This window comes from Pantherophis guttatus, chromosome 12, assembly GCF_059756535.1.
Source record: "Pantherophis guttatus breed Tessera chromosome 12, ASM5975653v1, whole genome shotgun sequence".
Classification (NCBI taxonomy): Eukaryota; Metazoa; Chordata; class Lepidosauria; order Squamata; family Colubridae; genus Pantherophis; species Pantherophis guttatus.
Window position 1 is genome coordinate 8,795,505 of NC_142074.1, and position 15,856 is coordinate 8,811,360.

At 37.2% G+C, this 15,856-nt stretch overlaps 1 protein-coding gene across 5 annotated transcripts in view; it reads left to right on the plus strand.

The window, feature by feature from the left end:
* The first annotated feature begins 1,441 nt into the window (after positions 1–1,441).
* The window catches only part of TENM1 (teneurin transmembrane protein 1), a 1,253,741-nt gene continuing 1,239,326 nt past the window's right edge, over positions 1,442–15,856 (plus strand). For all 5 annotated transcript variants that reach the window (XM_060692076.2, XM_060692082.2, XM_060692081.2 and 2 more), the window contains exon 1: positions 1,442–1,760. The gene's annotated coding sequence lies outside the window, so the exon portion shown is untranslated. The remainder of the gene's footprint in view (positions 1,761–15,856) is intronic.

Sequence of the window (15,856 nt, forward strand, 5' to 3'; positions counted from 1 at the left end):
TTGCTGCAGTTGTTAAGTTAATAATACAATTGTTAAGTGAATCTGGCTTCCCCGTTGACTTTGACATATACCCAATGCAAAACTCTAAGAAAACACAGGCAATTTCATAGCAAGACACATGGAACACAAACTTTGAAGTCTTGGATGTTCCCTCTGGCTTGGGATCTGGAGGTAAGGTACAGGTTGTCCTCAATTTATGACCAAAATGGAGCCCAAAATTTCTGTTGCTAAATGAGACAGTTTTTATTTGAATTTTACCCTATTTTATGACCTTTCTTGCCACAGTTGTTAAGTGAATCACTGCAGTTGTTAGTAACATGGTTGTTAAGTGAATCTGGCTTCCCCAGTGACTTTGCTTGTCAGAAGGTCACAAAAGAGGATCTGCAACCATCATAAATATGAGTCAGTTGCCAAATGTCTGAATTTTGGTCACATGACCATGGAGATGTTACAACAGTCATAAGTGTGAAAAACAATCATAAGCACTTTTTTTTCAACTTTGAATGGACAATAAATGGATGGCTTGGCTGTAAGTCAAGGACTACCTGTACACATCCAACTATTACTGTTGTAGCCAAGAAGGAGTTAAAAGTACAGAAAAAGGATAGGTTTGGAAAGAGGTGGAGCTTTGAAGATTACACTGATTGTTAGCATGTGTGATGCCCTGGCTAAGAACATTAGACTAGGACTGGGAGATGCATGGAAAAATCCCCATAAATGGCCATTTCTAAATCCATTTCAGGATGAAACCCCTTTCTTCTGTAAACAGTGGGAAAGTTGGCAAAGAGAGATCAACTCTGGAGGGCCTTCCCAGATGAGGAATGAAAAATTCATCAGTTGTAGCTGTCTCACCAACGATGCTCCATTCATGGTAAGAACCCAAAAGAAAGCAACTGGGCAGAATTTCAAAAGTAAATTGCAGGAGGCTTTTGATCTCCTAGTAACCAAGTCTTTATAATCCCTACATCCTGAAAATTTGGGTCAGTCCTCCCATCCCACCAGTTTGATAGTCACCACATCTATGCAAAGCCTAATTAGTTGGTCAAATTTTGGTCAAAGGTTTTGCCTTTTTAATTTTTTCACGCTTCTCACACTGGTCTTGAAAGACGACAACATGCAAAATATGCTTCCAAGCGACCAGTGTCTCATTAGCTCTGGTGCCAAGTGTCATAAACTCTGCACCAACTGAAGCCGACTCTCATTTAGCACTGGTGTTGATTGTCTTTTCACCTATATAATTAGAAGCTGCTTTGCTGCTTTTTTTTTTTGCAACGTGGGGTGAATCGGGCTGAACATGTGATTAAATACAGTGCTGGTTTTTGCTGCTGGATTTATCTCTCTCCAGAACTGACTCCGTTCTGTGTCAGAGCTGTCTCTGCCTCCTTGCGTCTGTGTTGCTGTGTTGTTTTCCAAGAAGCTAAGCTGTGTTTCAGATACGTACAGAAGGTGGGGACTGACAAACGGGAGAGCTGCTTTAGTATGCACATCACGGCTATACTGCAGGGAGCAAGCAGTTATTGCACACACGAGCCAGGATAAACACTTGGTTACTCTCCTTATAAGCACCTCTTCCAACAGGGAGAGGGAATAAAGTGGGAGGAAGAAGCAGCATTTGAAGTAACCTTTTCCAAGGAGCAGGTAGAGCCACTAGTAGTCTCTCTCCCCATTTCTTACTAAAGAGACATGTGTTATTCCTGCTAAGGAGACGAGGCAGCATCTAAGGGGAGTACAGACTTAAGGGGAGTAGCAACCTATCACAGGTAGGAAGTACTTTTTGACATCTTTCTCAATACTTGTCTTGGCTGCTTGTTTCCTTTGCAAGGGCTCACTTTTTTCAGACCTCCTGTCATGTTGGTGATGGTATTTCCTATCCTGAATAGAAAGGACCTTGAGGGAACCTTCAGGGTGTTGCTCAGATATGCTCTTGAGTACTCTTGAGTGCTCTTTAAAGGAGAAGAATGCCCCTTTCCTCACCTGGAAGTAGGGAGTGCATTCTAAGTGCTAAAATGCAGCTAGTGGAACTGCAGCTGTTCTCTTCTTCTAAATGAGTCCATGTCACAAACAAAGTAGAAATGAGTCATTTTCAGACAGGAACAGCTGCTATATATATATTTAGCAAGTAGCATTGTTGCTTTCCCTCCAATTTACCACAATAAATTGTCTGTGTGTTGTGAAGGAAGAAAGCATGCTCTGCTGTATTCAAAATTATGCCGAGAGTTAATGTACTATTATATTTTCATAGGAGTGAATGAATATTTCATCATGAGTTCTGTAAAGTTTTATCTGGGACAGCTTTGTCTTCTCCTGCAGTTGTTCTTTGTACTTCTGAATGACAAGTGTTTCAGGTCATCTGGTTTTGTAATTGTGGAAGGAGGAAAGAGAAAAAAATATAGGATTTATGGAAAGCTACTGGTGTTTTCTCAGAAATTTTATTTTAGGAATGTGCATATGATATTAGAATGTTCTTGCTTATCGTGAAGTTTAACAAAAATGTTTCTTTTGGACGGAAGTGAACTGAATGTTTGCTGAAACTTTCATATTGTGCCATATTGCATTGGATTTTCACAAGTCAGTGATTTAAAAGTATGTGTGTACAAACCAAAAGAAGGATTTTTTGGTGGAGCAGTCTAAGTGGATATTAAAAAATTATTAAAACTATTGCTGATTTTTTAAAAAAAACATCTTTTAAAACATTAATTGTATTACATTTTGTTGTAACATAAGCTTGGACACTTAGTTAAACAACAAACTCAAATAGCCTGTTTTCAAGAATATAAAAGATTATACATAAAATTTGACTGTTTCAAAATTCAACACCAAGCCACTGTTGTTATTTTAATCAACTTTTTAGAATATAGTTTCTGTTTAGAATGCAGATAATATTTCTTAACATTTTATGTAATGCTCAGACTGGTTTTCTTAAAAGTTGAAGGGATCTGTTGTATTTCAGGTAGGAGTTTAATTGAATAGAAAAAAAGAACAATTTGTGACTTACACTGAATGGTTTTTGTCACTGTGCAATTCATAGCTTCATTTTGAAATTGTGCTTACTGTATATGGAAGTTTCTATAAAATATAGCATCTCTTCGAAGATATACATAGAACCTCAAATAATCAATCCTATTAACAGGATACGGTTAGCACGTAACAGTAATGGCTGGTTAAGCATAGGGTGTCGCTACAATCTTCCTTAAGGGCACCAGCATGTGGTTGGATAAAATACGACTTTCTTTTGTCCTATTATGTTATTTAAACTGATTTTCCAAGTAGCAACACTTAAAAATAGCTACTAATAAGATACCAATGTACACAATGCAATCCATTATATATACTATTATTTGATGCCCCATAAATTGAAAATGCATGCCTACATTCCATAAAGCATTGCGATGACATATTTGCTCCCCTCTTTTAGAAGTGATGCCTTTAAGTTCACCGAACTGTATATAAAGCAGATTTTGTCAATTTGTTTCCTCATAACACAGTGCAATGCATGAAAAACATCAACAGATATGCAGCAGCCTTAAGGCAAGTGATATCTCTAGTGTTTTAAGAGTTTGTTTTTGAATGCTTCATTCAAGGAAAGGAGAAAAGTCAAACAAAATTCCAGTTCTTGCAATACTACACAAATGTCTGAGGAATGAATACAGTAATTCCATGGTTCAAATCAAACAGAACCACATACATTCATTTTGATTATTGCTGCGAGCTTGCCAGAATGTTTTAGACTTTGTAAGGTGTCGCATCTTTTTTTTAAGAATCAAAACCTTATATTTCCATGTTGTAGTTCAAAAATGTGCATCCAAGAAAATGTTTATATGCCTTTATCCATGTAATTTATATTTTAGTGCAGACCAGAAGTGGTTTCCAAGTAGAAATAAAAGTATTTGTATTTTTTTCTTTGATCAAAACAGTCAATTTAGCCATTTCTGCCAACTCCATCAGCTTCTGTAACCATCTATCCATGGTGGGAATCAAAATGTTCTTCTATTTTTGTGCATACAGTAGTCTTGCTGCTGTCAACATGTACAAGATTCAGGTTCCAATTTTTTTTCTCTCCAAGTCTTTTTCCATTAAACATAAAAGAAAAGTTTCTGGTTTCATCTTTATCTTCAATTTAAGAATCCTCTGTATTAAAATATGAAACTTACTCCAAAATTTCTTTGCTTTATCACATGTCCACCATAAATGATATAAAATCCCTTCTTTACTTTTACACTTCCAACATTCATTTGAAATACCTTTATACATTCTAGATTAGGGGTCTCTAACCTTGGCAACTTTAAGACTTGTGGACTTCAACTCCCAGAATTCCTCAGCCAGTCTTAAAGTTGCCAAGGTTGGAGACCCCTGATCTAGATAACTTATCCGGTTATCTAGATAACTTATCCAGCGATACATCATCTTATAGAAATTTTCTTGGCAAACATAATTTTTAAATTGAAGCTCTTCCCTTGACTTTAGCATAGAGTCACCAGAATTGAAAGATAATATTTTACCATATGTCCACCAGTCTGGCTTTGCCACCATTTCTTTTCTTAAAAAAGCTTCCTGGGGGGGGAGCAGGGGACGGGGGCGGACAAACGCCCAAAAACACAACTTCATAGAGGACATTGTTTTATATTTATTCCAAACTCTTAGTATGGCACATCTAGCAAAGTGATTATTAAAATCAACATTAACTTTAACTTTATACCATAGATAACAGTGCCATCCAACCTTAATTCATGGCCCTTTAATTCAAGAAGCCTCTTGTTCTAGAAGTTCACCCACTCTTTTAACCAGGCCAGACAGCATGCATTGAAATACAATTTCAAATCTTTTAAACCCCCAAACCAGTGGTGAAATCCAATTTTTTTTACTACTGGTTCTGTGGGCGTGACTTGGTGGGTATGGTGTGGCTTGGTAGGCGTGGCTTGGTGGGCATGACAGGGGAAGGATACTCCAAAATCTCCATTCCCACCCCACTCTGGGGCCAGCCAGAGGTAGTATTTGCCGGTTCTCCGAACTACTCAAAATTTCCACTATCGGTTCTCCAGAACCTGTCAGAACCTTCTGGATTTCACCCCTGCCCCAAACCCTCTTTCCTTAGCATCTTGCAATAGCTTGTATCTAATTCTTGGTTTTCTTCCCTTGCCATATAAACTTGGAAATATCCCTCTTCCATTGTTTAAATGGATTATCAGTTGTGAGTATTGGTAGTGTCTGGAATAAAAAAGGAATCTTTGGTAACATGCGCATCTTAATTACAAAAATTCTACCCAATAACGATAAATGTCCCATCTTTGTAAGTCCTGTTTAACATTCCTCCAAAGAGGGACATAGTTATTTTGAAACAATTTTTGTATTTGAATTTGTCAACATAACCTCTAAGGATTTCACCTTTTTCTTGACTCTAAAACCTGACTTTTTAGTCAATATATCACTGTCCTGTGATGACATATTCTTAATCAACATCATTGTTTTCTTTTTGTTCTTTTTAAAACCTGCTAAAGCCCCAAACTCATTTAATTTCCTCACGAAATATTCTAGATTGTTTTTTGGGTCTTGCAAGAATATAACCAGATTATCAGCAAATGCCCTCAATTTATAAACTTCTTTGTTGATACTTATACCCCTTATTTTGTCATCTTGCCTAATATCTCTATTCAAAATAATAATTGACACTATTGACACTAATACACAGGTGATACATAGACAAAAGGGACTGAAACATTTTTAAATCCAGAGCTATCAGATAACATTCAGAAGCAGATCAACCAGAGGCCGCCCTAATTCAAACTCAACATAGGAAATTTTATCTTTTCTGTGTAGCTGGTTTTCTTGTCCGGCCTATCTAGGGGAGCTGATAGTTGGGAAACATAAATAATAATTTAAAAAGCCAATATCTTAGGATAGTGCCCTGTTTTCACTAAAGTTCCCTTGCCTGATAACCTACAAAAATTTAATGGGAAAATTAAACTCTTGATTAGCTCCCAAGATGTTGGCTATTTTTAGTTCCCAAGATGTTCGCTATTTTATAGTTTTTAACTTTTATAAACACTAACTTTTAATTTTAGGATTGACAGATACCAGCTGTCCTTTAAAACAATGTTCTTGACTGACAACCTTTATTAACTTCAAATGATAATGCCGTAATCCAAATAAAGGAAAAATGTGGGGATTGATCAGTGGTGGGTTTCAAACTTTTTTACTACCGGTTCTGTGGGTGTGGCTTGGTGGGCGTGGCATGGCTTGGTGGGCATGGCAGGGGAAAGATACTGTAAAATCTCCATTTCCACCCTACTCCAGGGGAAGGTTACTGCAAAATCTCCATTTCCTCCCAATCAGCTGGGACTCAGGAGGCAGAGAATAGATGGGGGCGGGGCCAGTCAGAGGTGGTATTTACTGGTTCTCCAAACTATTCAAAATTTCCACTACTGGTTCTCCAGAAGTGGTCAGAACCTGCTGAAACCCACCTCTAGGATTGATTCTTTGCATGCTTACCCAGTAGAATTTGCTTTGGAGCAATATATGTATAAAATGAAGAAGTCTTCATTTGATTTACTCTACCACAGTCCATAACTTTGTGAAATCTAGTACACTTGAATGCTAGCAGTGATTAAAAATATGATCCACTATAAAAAGATTGGTACTTATATTGGCACTCAGGCCTTAGGAAGAGTCTAAAATTTTGGTTTCACCATTTTGCCTGGGGAATCTGGTATGAAGTCTCCTAAATGACTATATTGACAATACAGTCTAAATGACAATATAGCATTGCACTTCTGCAAATTATGCTCTTTATGGTTTTCATTGTTTTAGATGACTTTCATTGGGCTTTTGTTATATGATTTGGTTTTTTTTTTTAATTTTGTGTGTGTGTGTTAACTTCACAAGCTGCCCAAGGTCACTATATAAATTGAGCAAATAAATACCAACTTGTGTATGAACTTTTAATGTCTTTTATTGAGATCTTTAATGTGATTTGGAAAGACGTTTCTTGTGTTCTTAAGCAGAATGCAAAGCTAAGATCATTTAATATAGCTTAAATAGCTGAAAACATATTGGTGGATCACCAAGGTATATTGCTCATGTGTTTTCTATTCTAATAAACCACGAGAAACTGAAATCAATCAGTTCCTGTGCAGTGCCATCCATTATTACAAAAAGACAGACATGTCCACCTAAACTAATGAGCAAAGTAAATCATAATGTGATATTTAAACTCTGCTATAAATATGAACTGTTGCAGTTCTCCTGAGTGTCCAGTAACTCTTGATGCACATATTTTAATGTAATGAGTGTTTTCCAAAGCAAAAACCTAAATATAGTTGCTTCCCTAATAATATATGATCATAAATGTTATAGTAATGATGAAGCTATTAGAATTTAATGCCTGTTTGGGGAAGAGATTGAAGTAGGCGATGAATTATAGGCTCATCTATATTCCTGAAGATGTTCCTAATAATGTTTTTCTGCCCTTTTATATATTGACTTAAGTCAACAGGAACCGAAGTTTGTGCAGAATTGCAGCCTGTCTCTGATACATTTTCTTGAGAGTCATTTCAGCAACAGCATCCGAATAGTGGCATTTGCTACCTTAGGAACTGCTCTTTGTCCATTGTTGATTAATTTTAGATATCAGGCCAAGATCACCTGCTATAAGTAGTTTCTGATTATCATAGATTGATTCAGGGAGGTGTCTATAGGCACTTTATTCAGTGAATTATTATTTTTTTACCCAGGTAAATAGAGGAAACATTCCATTCACCTGTTTTAACAAGAATTAAAAAGAAATGTTTTTCCTCAAATGATGAGAGTGAAATGGAATCGGATCCTTATGAAGAATTCTTGCTACAACAAAGATCCACCCCATAAATTGAGTGGCTTTTTTCCCCCTCTAACCACTTGAATGTTAGGAAACTTAAATTTCATTACAGTTAAAAAACAGCATAGAAAAATTCAATATTAAAAAAAAAAAAGATGAAATAGGGATAATTATGTAAAATCAAACAGGATATGGTTAACAGTGCCATAGCAGGGACCAAAACAGAGTTATAAAAATGTACAATTGGCAAAGTTATTCTGAAGAAAGATGAAATAGATAAAAGCAAGGTAAAAATAGAACGCTCTGTTTATTTTTAGTTTTTTATAAAATGGGTGGACAGGTACAGACTTCAATGGATAGTCAGGACTGCAGAAAAAAACAATTGCAACCAGCCTGCTTTCCATTGAGGACCTGTATACTGCACAAGCCAGAAAGAGGGCTGAGAAAATATCTACAGACCCCTCACATCCTGGATATAAACTGTTTCAACTGCTCCCCTCAGGACCCTGTTATAGGGCATTGCATGCCAAAACAACTAGACACAAAGACAGTTCCCCCCATATGCCATCACTCTGCTAAACACCTAATTCCTACAGCACTGTGCCTAAAGATATTTACCCCTGTAGTAGGCTGTATTACTATTATCCTTCTCATCTTCTCATCTTTCCTACTACCTTCTCCTAGTGGTATCTTATGATTTATCACTTGTTGTTTGGATCTTATGATTTATGATCTATGACTTACCACTTTGTTGTTTCTATGTATACTGAGAGCTTATGCACTTGAGTCAAATTCTTTGTAAATCCAATCACACTTGGCCAATAAAGAATAGTCTTATAAATGTTATAAACAAGCAAGCAAGCAAGCAAGCAAATAAACAAACAAACAAATACTAACCTCTTGAATTTTCTCTGCCAAAAATCCTCTCTCTAATTTTCTTCTCTCTCATCTATCTATATCCAAGTTAGAAATGCCTGGATCTTGAGTGATGTGTTCTTTGCCCCAAGAGTGATGGATTATTTATTCATTAAACTAACTTCTACCCTATTGCAATCAAATGATTCCTGGCACCTTACCTAGAATATGACAAGTTAAAACATTGACAGTTGGATAAAGGTCTAAAACAAGGGCAATCAAAAATAGCATTAAAATATGACACCATGTATAATCTATGGATAGTCTCAGTCATCCAGGTCATGGTTGCCCCAAAAGTATTTTTTTCAAAAGGCAATTATTTATTTATTTATTTATTTTATTGAATTTGTATACCGCCCTACTCCCGAAGGACTCAGGGCAGTGAACAGCCATAGAATAAAACATATAAATACAAAATTTAAAATAGATTAAAACTAATTAAATAATTTGGCTGAACAGATTTAAAACCCCAATAATTTAAAACCAGATTTAAAATTTCCATTTAAAAGGGGAAAGACTTAGGTCAGGCCTCCTTGATGAAATAGGAAAGTCTTGAGCGCGCGACAGAAGGTATGCAGATCCGGGATCCTCCGTATCTCTAGGGGGAGCTCGTTCCAGATAGTAGGTGCCCCCACAGAGAAGGCTCTCCCCCTGGGGACCGCCAGTCGACATTGTTTGGCCGACGGCACCCGAAATTGGACTTTCTTTGTTTTTCCTTGAAGAAGTTTCACTTCTCATCCAAGTAGCTTCAGTCAGAACGGAAGAAGATCCCTCGGTGAGAAGCAAAACTCCTTCAAGGAAAAACAAAGAAAGTCCAGTTGCCTTTTGAAAAAGCACCTTTGGGATATGGTACCATGTATCACATTAAGAGAAATTCACCCCCAAATAGTTTGGTCTTCTACATTCTCCTAAAAGACAGTGTTGGAAGAAATGTCCATCTGGGTTCAGTTCCAAGTGGGGAAAAAGACACTGGATTCATGGAAGTTGCTTGGAAAGAAGGTTTATTGATGAACAGGATCACATGGCTTGAGATCCTGGGCAAAAAGGGAAGAGATGCTGACAGTCCCTGGGTTTTATACCCTTTCTGGCTTTGAACTTCCTTTGGGCACAGAAAGAGCATCCTGATTGGTTGCTGTCAGAGGTCATAGCTAGCCTTTTAGGTTCTCTCTGTGTTGAGTTTGGTTGAATCTTGCTGGGTGATGCAATAAAGGGCAATTAAATGGCTCTGCCTGAAGGAGGTAGATTTTTGTTATGTAGAATGGACTGGCTCAGGCCTTTTGTCTTGCAAATAACCAAAGTATCTGCTGGGGGCAGGGAGCTGGGGCTAAGTTTCTGTCTGAAGATTTCTATTTCTCTTTTAGGGGAAATATTCTGCCTTTTAATATTTCCCAGAATATTTCATTTTTCTAGGAGATGGGTGGGTGCTAACTTCCTACAACAGCAAGGAGGAAGGTAACCTGTTTTCTGTCAGATGGCTGTTCCAAAGAAACTCAGTGCCTACTGAGTCACCTGTCCTGCCATCTTGGAAGTATGGGACTATACATAGCTACATCCTGGATGTTGGTCATGCTGATACTGGTAGTAGAAGGAAGTCTTGAAGCATGAAGTTGTAAAGCCAAATACTTAGTTTTCCATTTTAAGTTCAGTTTTCTCATTTGGTGTAGTTTTCTTCCACTCATTAAAATATTTGTTTGGAAGCCAGGAAACATTCGAAATAGCTATATTAGAAAGCTACAACTGCATGACCTTTAAGCAAAATCCTGTTTTATTTATCTATGTTCTTTTAGTCATTTTTAATACTCTCTTTTGTACTTGTTACAGACACCTCCTTTAAAAATGTCTAATTAAAAGAATGAATTAGCTAGCTTGTGACCTTTAGGGTCAAATGTTAGGGAGGTTGATAACCAATAGTAATCTGCCTTTTTTTTTGGCTTCAATTAATGAGTGACTTTGCAACTCACAAACTTTGACATTTGTTTACCACCCTGGATTGCAAAAGAGCCAGTCATTGCCAGAAATTGGCTAATGATTTATTAGTTTTGTTTTTTAAAAAAACCTGCAAAATAAAGAAGTATAGTTGGAAGTGGTTTGTTTACCTTGTATTATTTCTATGTTATGGGTGTACAACTTTCTGCACTTTCTTTTCCAGGCTTATTCACAGTTTCTGTTTAGTCAGCCAGGAAAAGGATAACACTATCATTTATTCACTTCCTTCCAGTTAAGTTATGGTTAGGGCCTTGGGGTGGGGGGAAATCCAGCATGAAATAATAGTAGTAAATCCAGTGGTGAAATCCAATTTTTTTTTACTACCGGTTCTGTGGGTGTGGCTTGGTGGGCATGGCTTGGTGGGCATGGCAGGGGAAAGATACTGCAAAATCCCCATTCCCACCCCACTCTGGGGCCAGCCAGAGGTGGTATTTTCCAGTTCTCCAAACTACTCAAAATTTCCGCTACCGGTTCTCCAAACTGTTCAAAATTTCTGCTACCGGTTCTCCACAACCTGTCAAAACCTGCTGGATTTCACCCCTGAATAAATCCCATTGGTATATAACATACCATGCTATCACGACATTATATCTCTATAATTAGCTAAAGAGCAGGGATTTTTTTTTTCAATTAAACTAATTTCATCATTTGATGAATTGTTAATGGGTTTGTATTCTCACTGTACAAAATATTGATTTGAACTCTGGGCTACAGTGTTGAGCCCAAATATACTGAAATATCTTGATTGATTGGTCTTGAAGCTTTTTGACAGCTGAGGGAATTTGCAATCACAGGCCATAATGGAGATAAAAAGTTGGAGCTCTCAAGGGCCCATTGGCATCAGTGAAGATATCCATATAATCCAAGGATGTTTTCCTAGAAATCTCATTGAGTTCACTGAGCTTATCTCTTTAAACACACACACACACACACACACACACACACACACACCCCTAGAATGTGACCTCAAAGCCAGAGTTAGGAAATACATTTTACCAAATTGTTGTCCAATTCGCACAATTTCTTATCAGCATGACCAATGATGGGAGTGAAGAGAATTATAGTTCAATAATAGTTTGAGAGATACTCATCACCGCCTTCTGCTCAAAAGTCTAACTGTAGAATGTAAACCATTCATTTCACTTAATGCTTGTTTAATCTTCAATTAAACATGTCCTCAGATAGAATTAAATGTGGCATTTGGTGGGGTATATATAATTTTGAAACTAAAGGTAGATTAGCTCAGATGTTTTTTCAGGTTTTTACAGCAGTTCCTAGTTTCAATGCGCTTATAGTACCAGCCTAAGGTAGTCCTCAAAGGTGTTTTTTCAAGAGGCAACTGGACTTTCTTGTTTTTCTTTGAAGATGTTTTGGTTCTCATCCAAGAAGCTTCTTCAGCTCTGACTAGATGGTGGGGAATGGAAGGATTTGTATTCCTTGCAGACAGCTGGTCATTTGCATTCTTTTAGAAAGTCGTTGAGGCACTGTGGTTCATAAACAGATGGCACAACTTAGGAGAACAAACCCATCAGGACAAGATTCAGCATCTGCATTTGAAAGGCCACTCTTTTGAAGATAGCAAATCCACATTTTGGACAGAGAGGAATGCTGGTTTACAATTACAACTACAATTTGAAAGAGGGTCAAAGAGGCCATCTATGTCAAAATTAAACATCCCTCTCTCAACAGAGGGGAAGAGATATGGCATCATCTATCTCCAGTCCTTTCAGCAGTTTCAAGAAGGCTCCACACTCATTTGCACTACTCAGGTGACCCTGAGGACACAGATGAACCTCCAAGTGGCCTCAACAACTGTCTAAAAGAATGCAAATGACCAGCTGTCTGCAAGAAATATAAATCCTTCCATTCCCCACCATCCAGTCAGAGATTAAGAAACTTCCAAGATGAGAAGCAAAATGTATCCAAAGAATAACAAGAAAGTCCAGTTGCCTCTTGAAAAAAGCACCTTTGGGACAATAGTGTATTTACGAGACCACCTTCTGCCACTGATAACCGATAACCTCCCACTGGCCAATCCGCTCCCACAGAGAGAGGATCCACCCTGAGGATCTCCTCAGGGTGCCGTCGGTCAAGCAATGTCGACTAACGACCCCCAGGGGGGAGAGCCTTCTCTATGGGGGCACCCGCCCTCTGGAACGAGCTACCCCCAGGAATACGACTGATCCCGGGCCTCTGTACTTTCCGTTGAGCTTTGAAGACCTTCCTATTTCAGCAAGCTGGGCTGGCTTAAAATTTTAATGTGTTATTTTATGGGCAAAGGGTTTTAAATTTTGGAAGCCAATTTGATTTAATTCTGTTTTAATTTATTTTAATTTTTATATTGTATGTATTTTAATCTTGGCTGTTCACCGCCCTGAGTCCTTCGGGAGAAGGGCGGTATACAAATTTAATAAACCTAACCTAAACCTAACCTAACTATGACCTAGATGACTGAGAATCACCATCGACATTCAGCCTAAGATAGGTTTTCTGTTTCAGGATCCTCCTAATGTCGGCCTACTTAATTCTCAATAACACAATAATTAGTGACTGATACAGGAATATATCAAACATGAACAAAGTAATAGGACCTTTAATTGCATCTGAAATCTGGAAGGCGCCAAGGCAATTGAGGTTACACTACTGAAACATTGCAATATTTCCCAGTACTTTGTCAAGTTTATTTTTGCCACTGTTATAGCTTTGCTTTTAAATGGCAGTTGTATGAAAAACATCAAATCCCACCACATCTGGTGCTCTCCAATTTCCCATTCAGAATTTCATGAGTTCTAAGCAATACTGCTTGCTTCTTCAGGAAGAAGCCAAGAGAGAGTGAAATATCCAATATTGTCCAACCTAGAATAGACAGACCAATAAATGTTCGTGCCTGATTGCTGTTAGTCTTGCCTGGTTCAGTTTTCCATTTACACAACCATAAAATTGAAGAGTTGGAAGAAACCACATGGATTACCTAATCTAACTCTCTGACATGTGTAGAAAAATGACAATATAGCAGTATATTAAGCATCTGAAAGCGTATGGCTGTTTTTTAATTCAGAATTTTTTTTGTATAAGGTCTGAAAGAACTGTGGAAATAACTATTTTTATGGTTGTTTTGAACAATCCAGGAGAGGTGGCTGCCCAGTTTCTTCTTATAAAACACCCAGAGATGGAGAATCCACAATCTCCATTGTAAAACAGGAAGCTATTTTGCTTATATTTAAATGAAATCTAGCTAGCTACAACTTATTTGTGCCTCCTTATTTATTTATTTATTTTTTTACTGCTTCTTGCTTTACAATATGGATGAGCTACTGTTCAGTCTATCCGTACGTTCTGAATGTAGCACAAACCTTAAATCCTTTAGTATTTTTGAGATTGATGTTAAAAACTCAGGGGTGATTTATGTGTAGCAAATCAACCATAAAAGTAGTTATTTCCACAGTTCTTTCAGACCTTATAGGAAAAAAAATCTAAATGAAAAAACAGCAATACACTTTTCAGGCACTTGATGTACTGCTGTATTGTCAGTGAAACACCTCAAAAAGTTGCTCAGAGCTTTTTGGAATTGAATGGCATATGAAGTTCAGAAATAGATAAATGAAGCCCCTTGCAAGGACTTTCCATACAAAACTGTTTGACTCTATAAATAGAAAGATTCCAAATACTGTGGCAGAACAATTTCGATGCATATGTTTCTATTAAACGGAGTGTATTTTAAGTTGAGGGCTGCAGAGAAATGAACATATAACATTTAAGCAAACCTTTTCTAATGTACGGCAATGACTTTCAATTTTTGTTGTCAAAAAACAAAAACTGCAATGCAATTAATTCAAACAATCAAAGGTAAATCAGAGTCCGATCAATAGTAAAAGGCATATTAATTCAAATTGGGGGAAAAAAAGTAAATACCAACCTTTGTTAGTTCTTAAATACCCAAAATAATTAAGCATAAAAAAATTTCAACTAGGGCTCGAAGGATAGATTCAACATTTTTAAGTGATTTGAAAGTTCAGGTGAAAAGTTTATTTATTTATTTGTCAAAATATGTACGAGATAACAAAAATAAGTATAAACATGGATATTAATACAGGAAATGTGTACGAATAAATGGGGACAGTAGGACAGGGACGGAAGGCACATTGGTGTGCTTATGCACGCCCCTTACAGACCTCTTAGGAATGGGGTAAGGTCAACAGTAGATAATCTAAGGTTAAAGTTTTGGGGGTTTGGGCAAGAAACCACAGAGTCAGGTAGTGCCTTCCAGACATTGACCATTCTGTTGCTGAAGTCGTATTTCCTGCAATCAAGTTTGGAGCAATTTACCTTAAGTTTGTATCTATTGTGTGGTCATGAATTGTTGCGGTTGAAGCTGAAGTAGTCATTGACAGGTAGGACATTGTAGCAGATAATTTTGTGTACTACACTTAGGTCAGACCGAAGGCGGCGTATTTCTAAGTTGTCTAAACCCAAAATTTCAAGTCTGGTGGCATAAGGTATTCTATTGTGAGCAGAGGAGCAGAGGACTCTTCTTGTGAAATATCTCTGGACTCGCTCAATTGGATTAATGTCCAATATGCAGTGCGGGTTCCAGACAGATGAGCTGTATTCGAGAATTGGTCTAGCAAAGCTTTCGTATGCTCTAGTTAGCAGTACAACATTACTATTAAATAATTAAATATTAAATAATTAAATAATAAAGTTACTGGGATTTCAGATAAAAGTTAAAAGTGTTGAAAAGGAAGAAAAGTTCTGGTGGTTTTTTTTTTTCCTAATACAAGAATTCAAAGATAGGACTGTCTGATTTGGCAGAACTGATGGAAACCTTGAGAGGCCTTGAGAAACTGCCAATCATCCAGAACTTATCTTTATTTTTTTAGCTTCTGCATCTCTAGAGATATAGAAACTGTGATCTGATTGATCTACTTAGCTACCAATATGACTACCAAATTTCTCTATTCTGGAGTCTTATTATCAGTTATTTTACGCTTGCAAATTAAAATTGACATGATATTGATTGATCAAAACTTTACTAATTTCTCTGAACACATATTTCTTAACTGGCTTCCTCACAATTGGTTGATATTTTTAGTACTCAAATTCAGAATGTGCCCGTTTCAAGTGTTCACCTTTGTTGCACACATG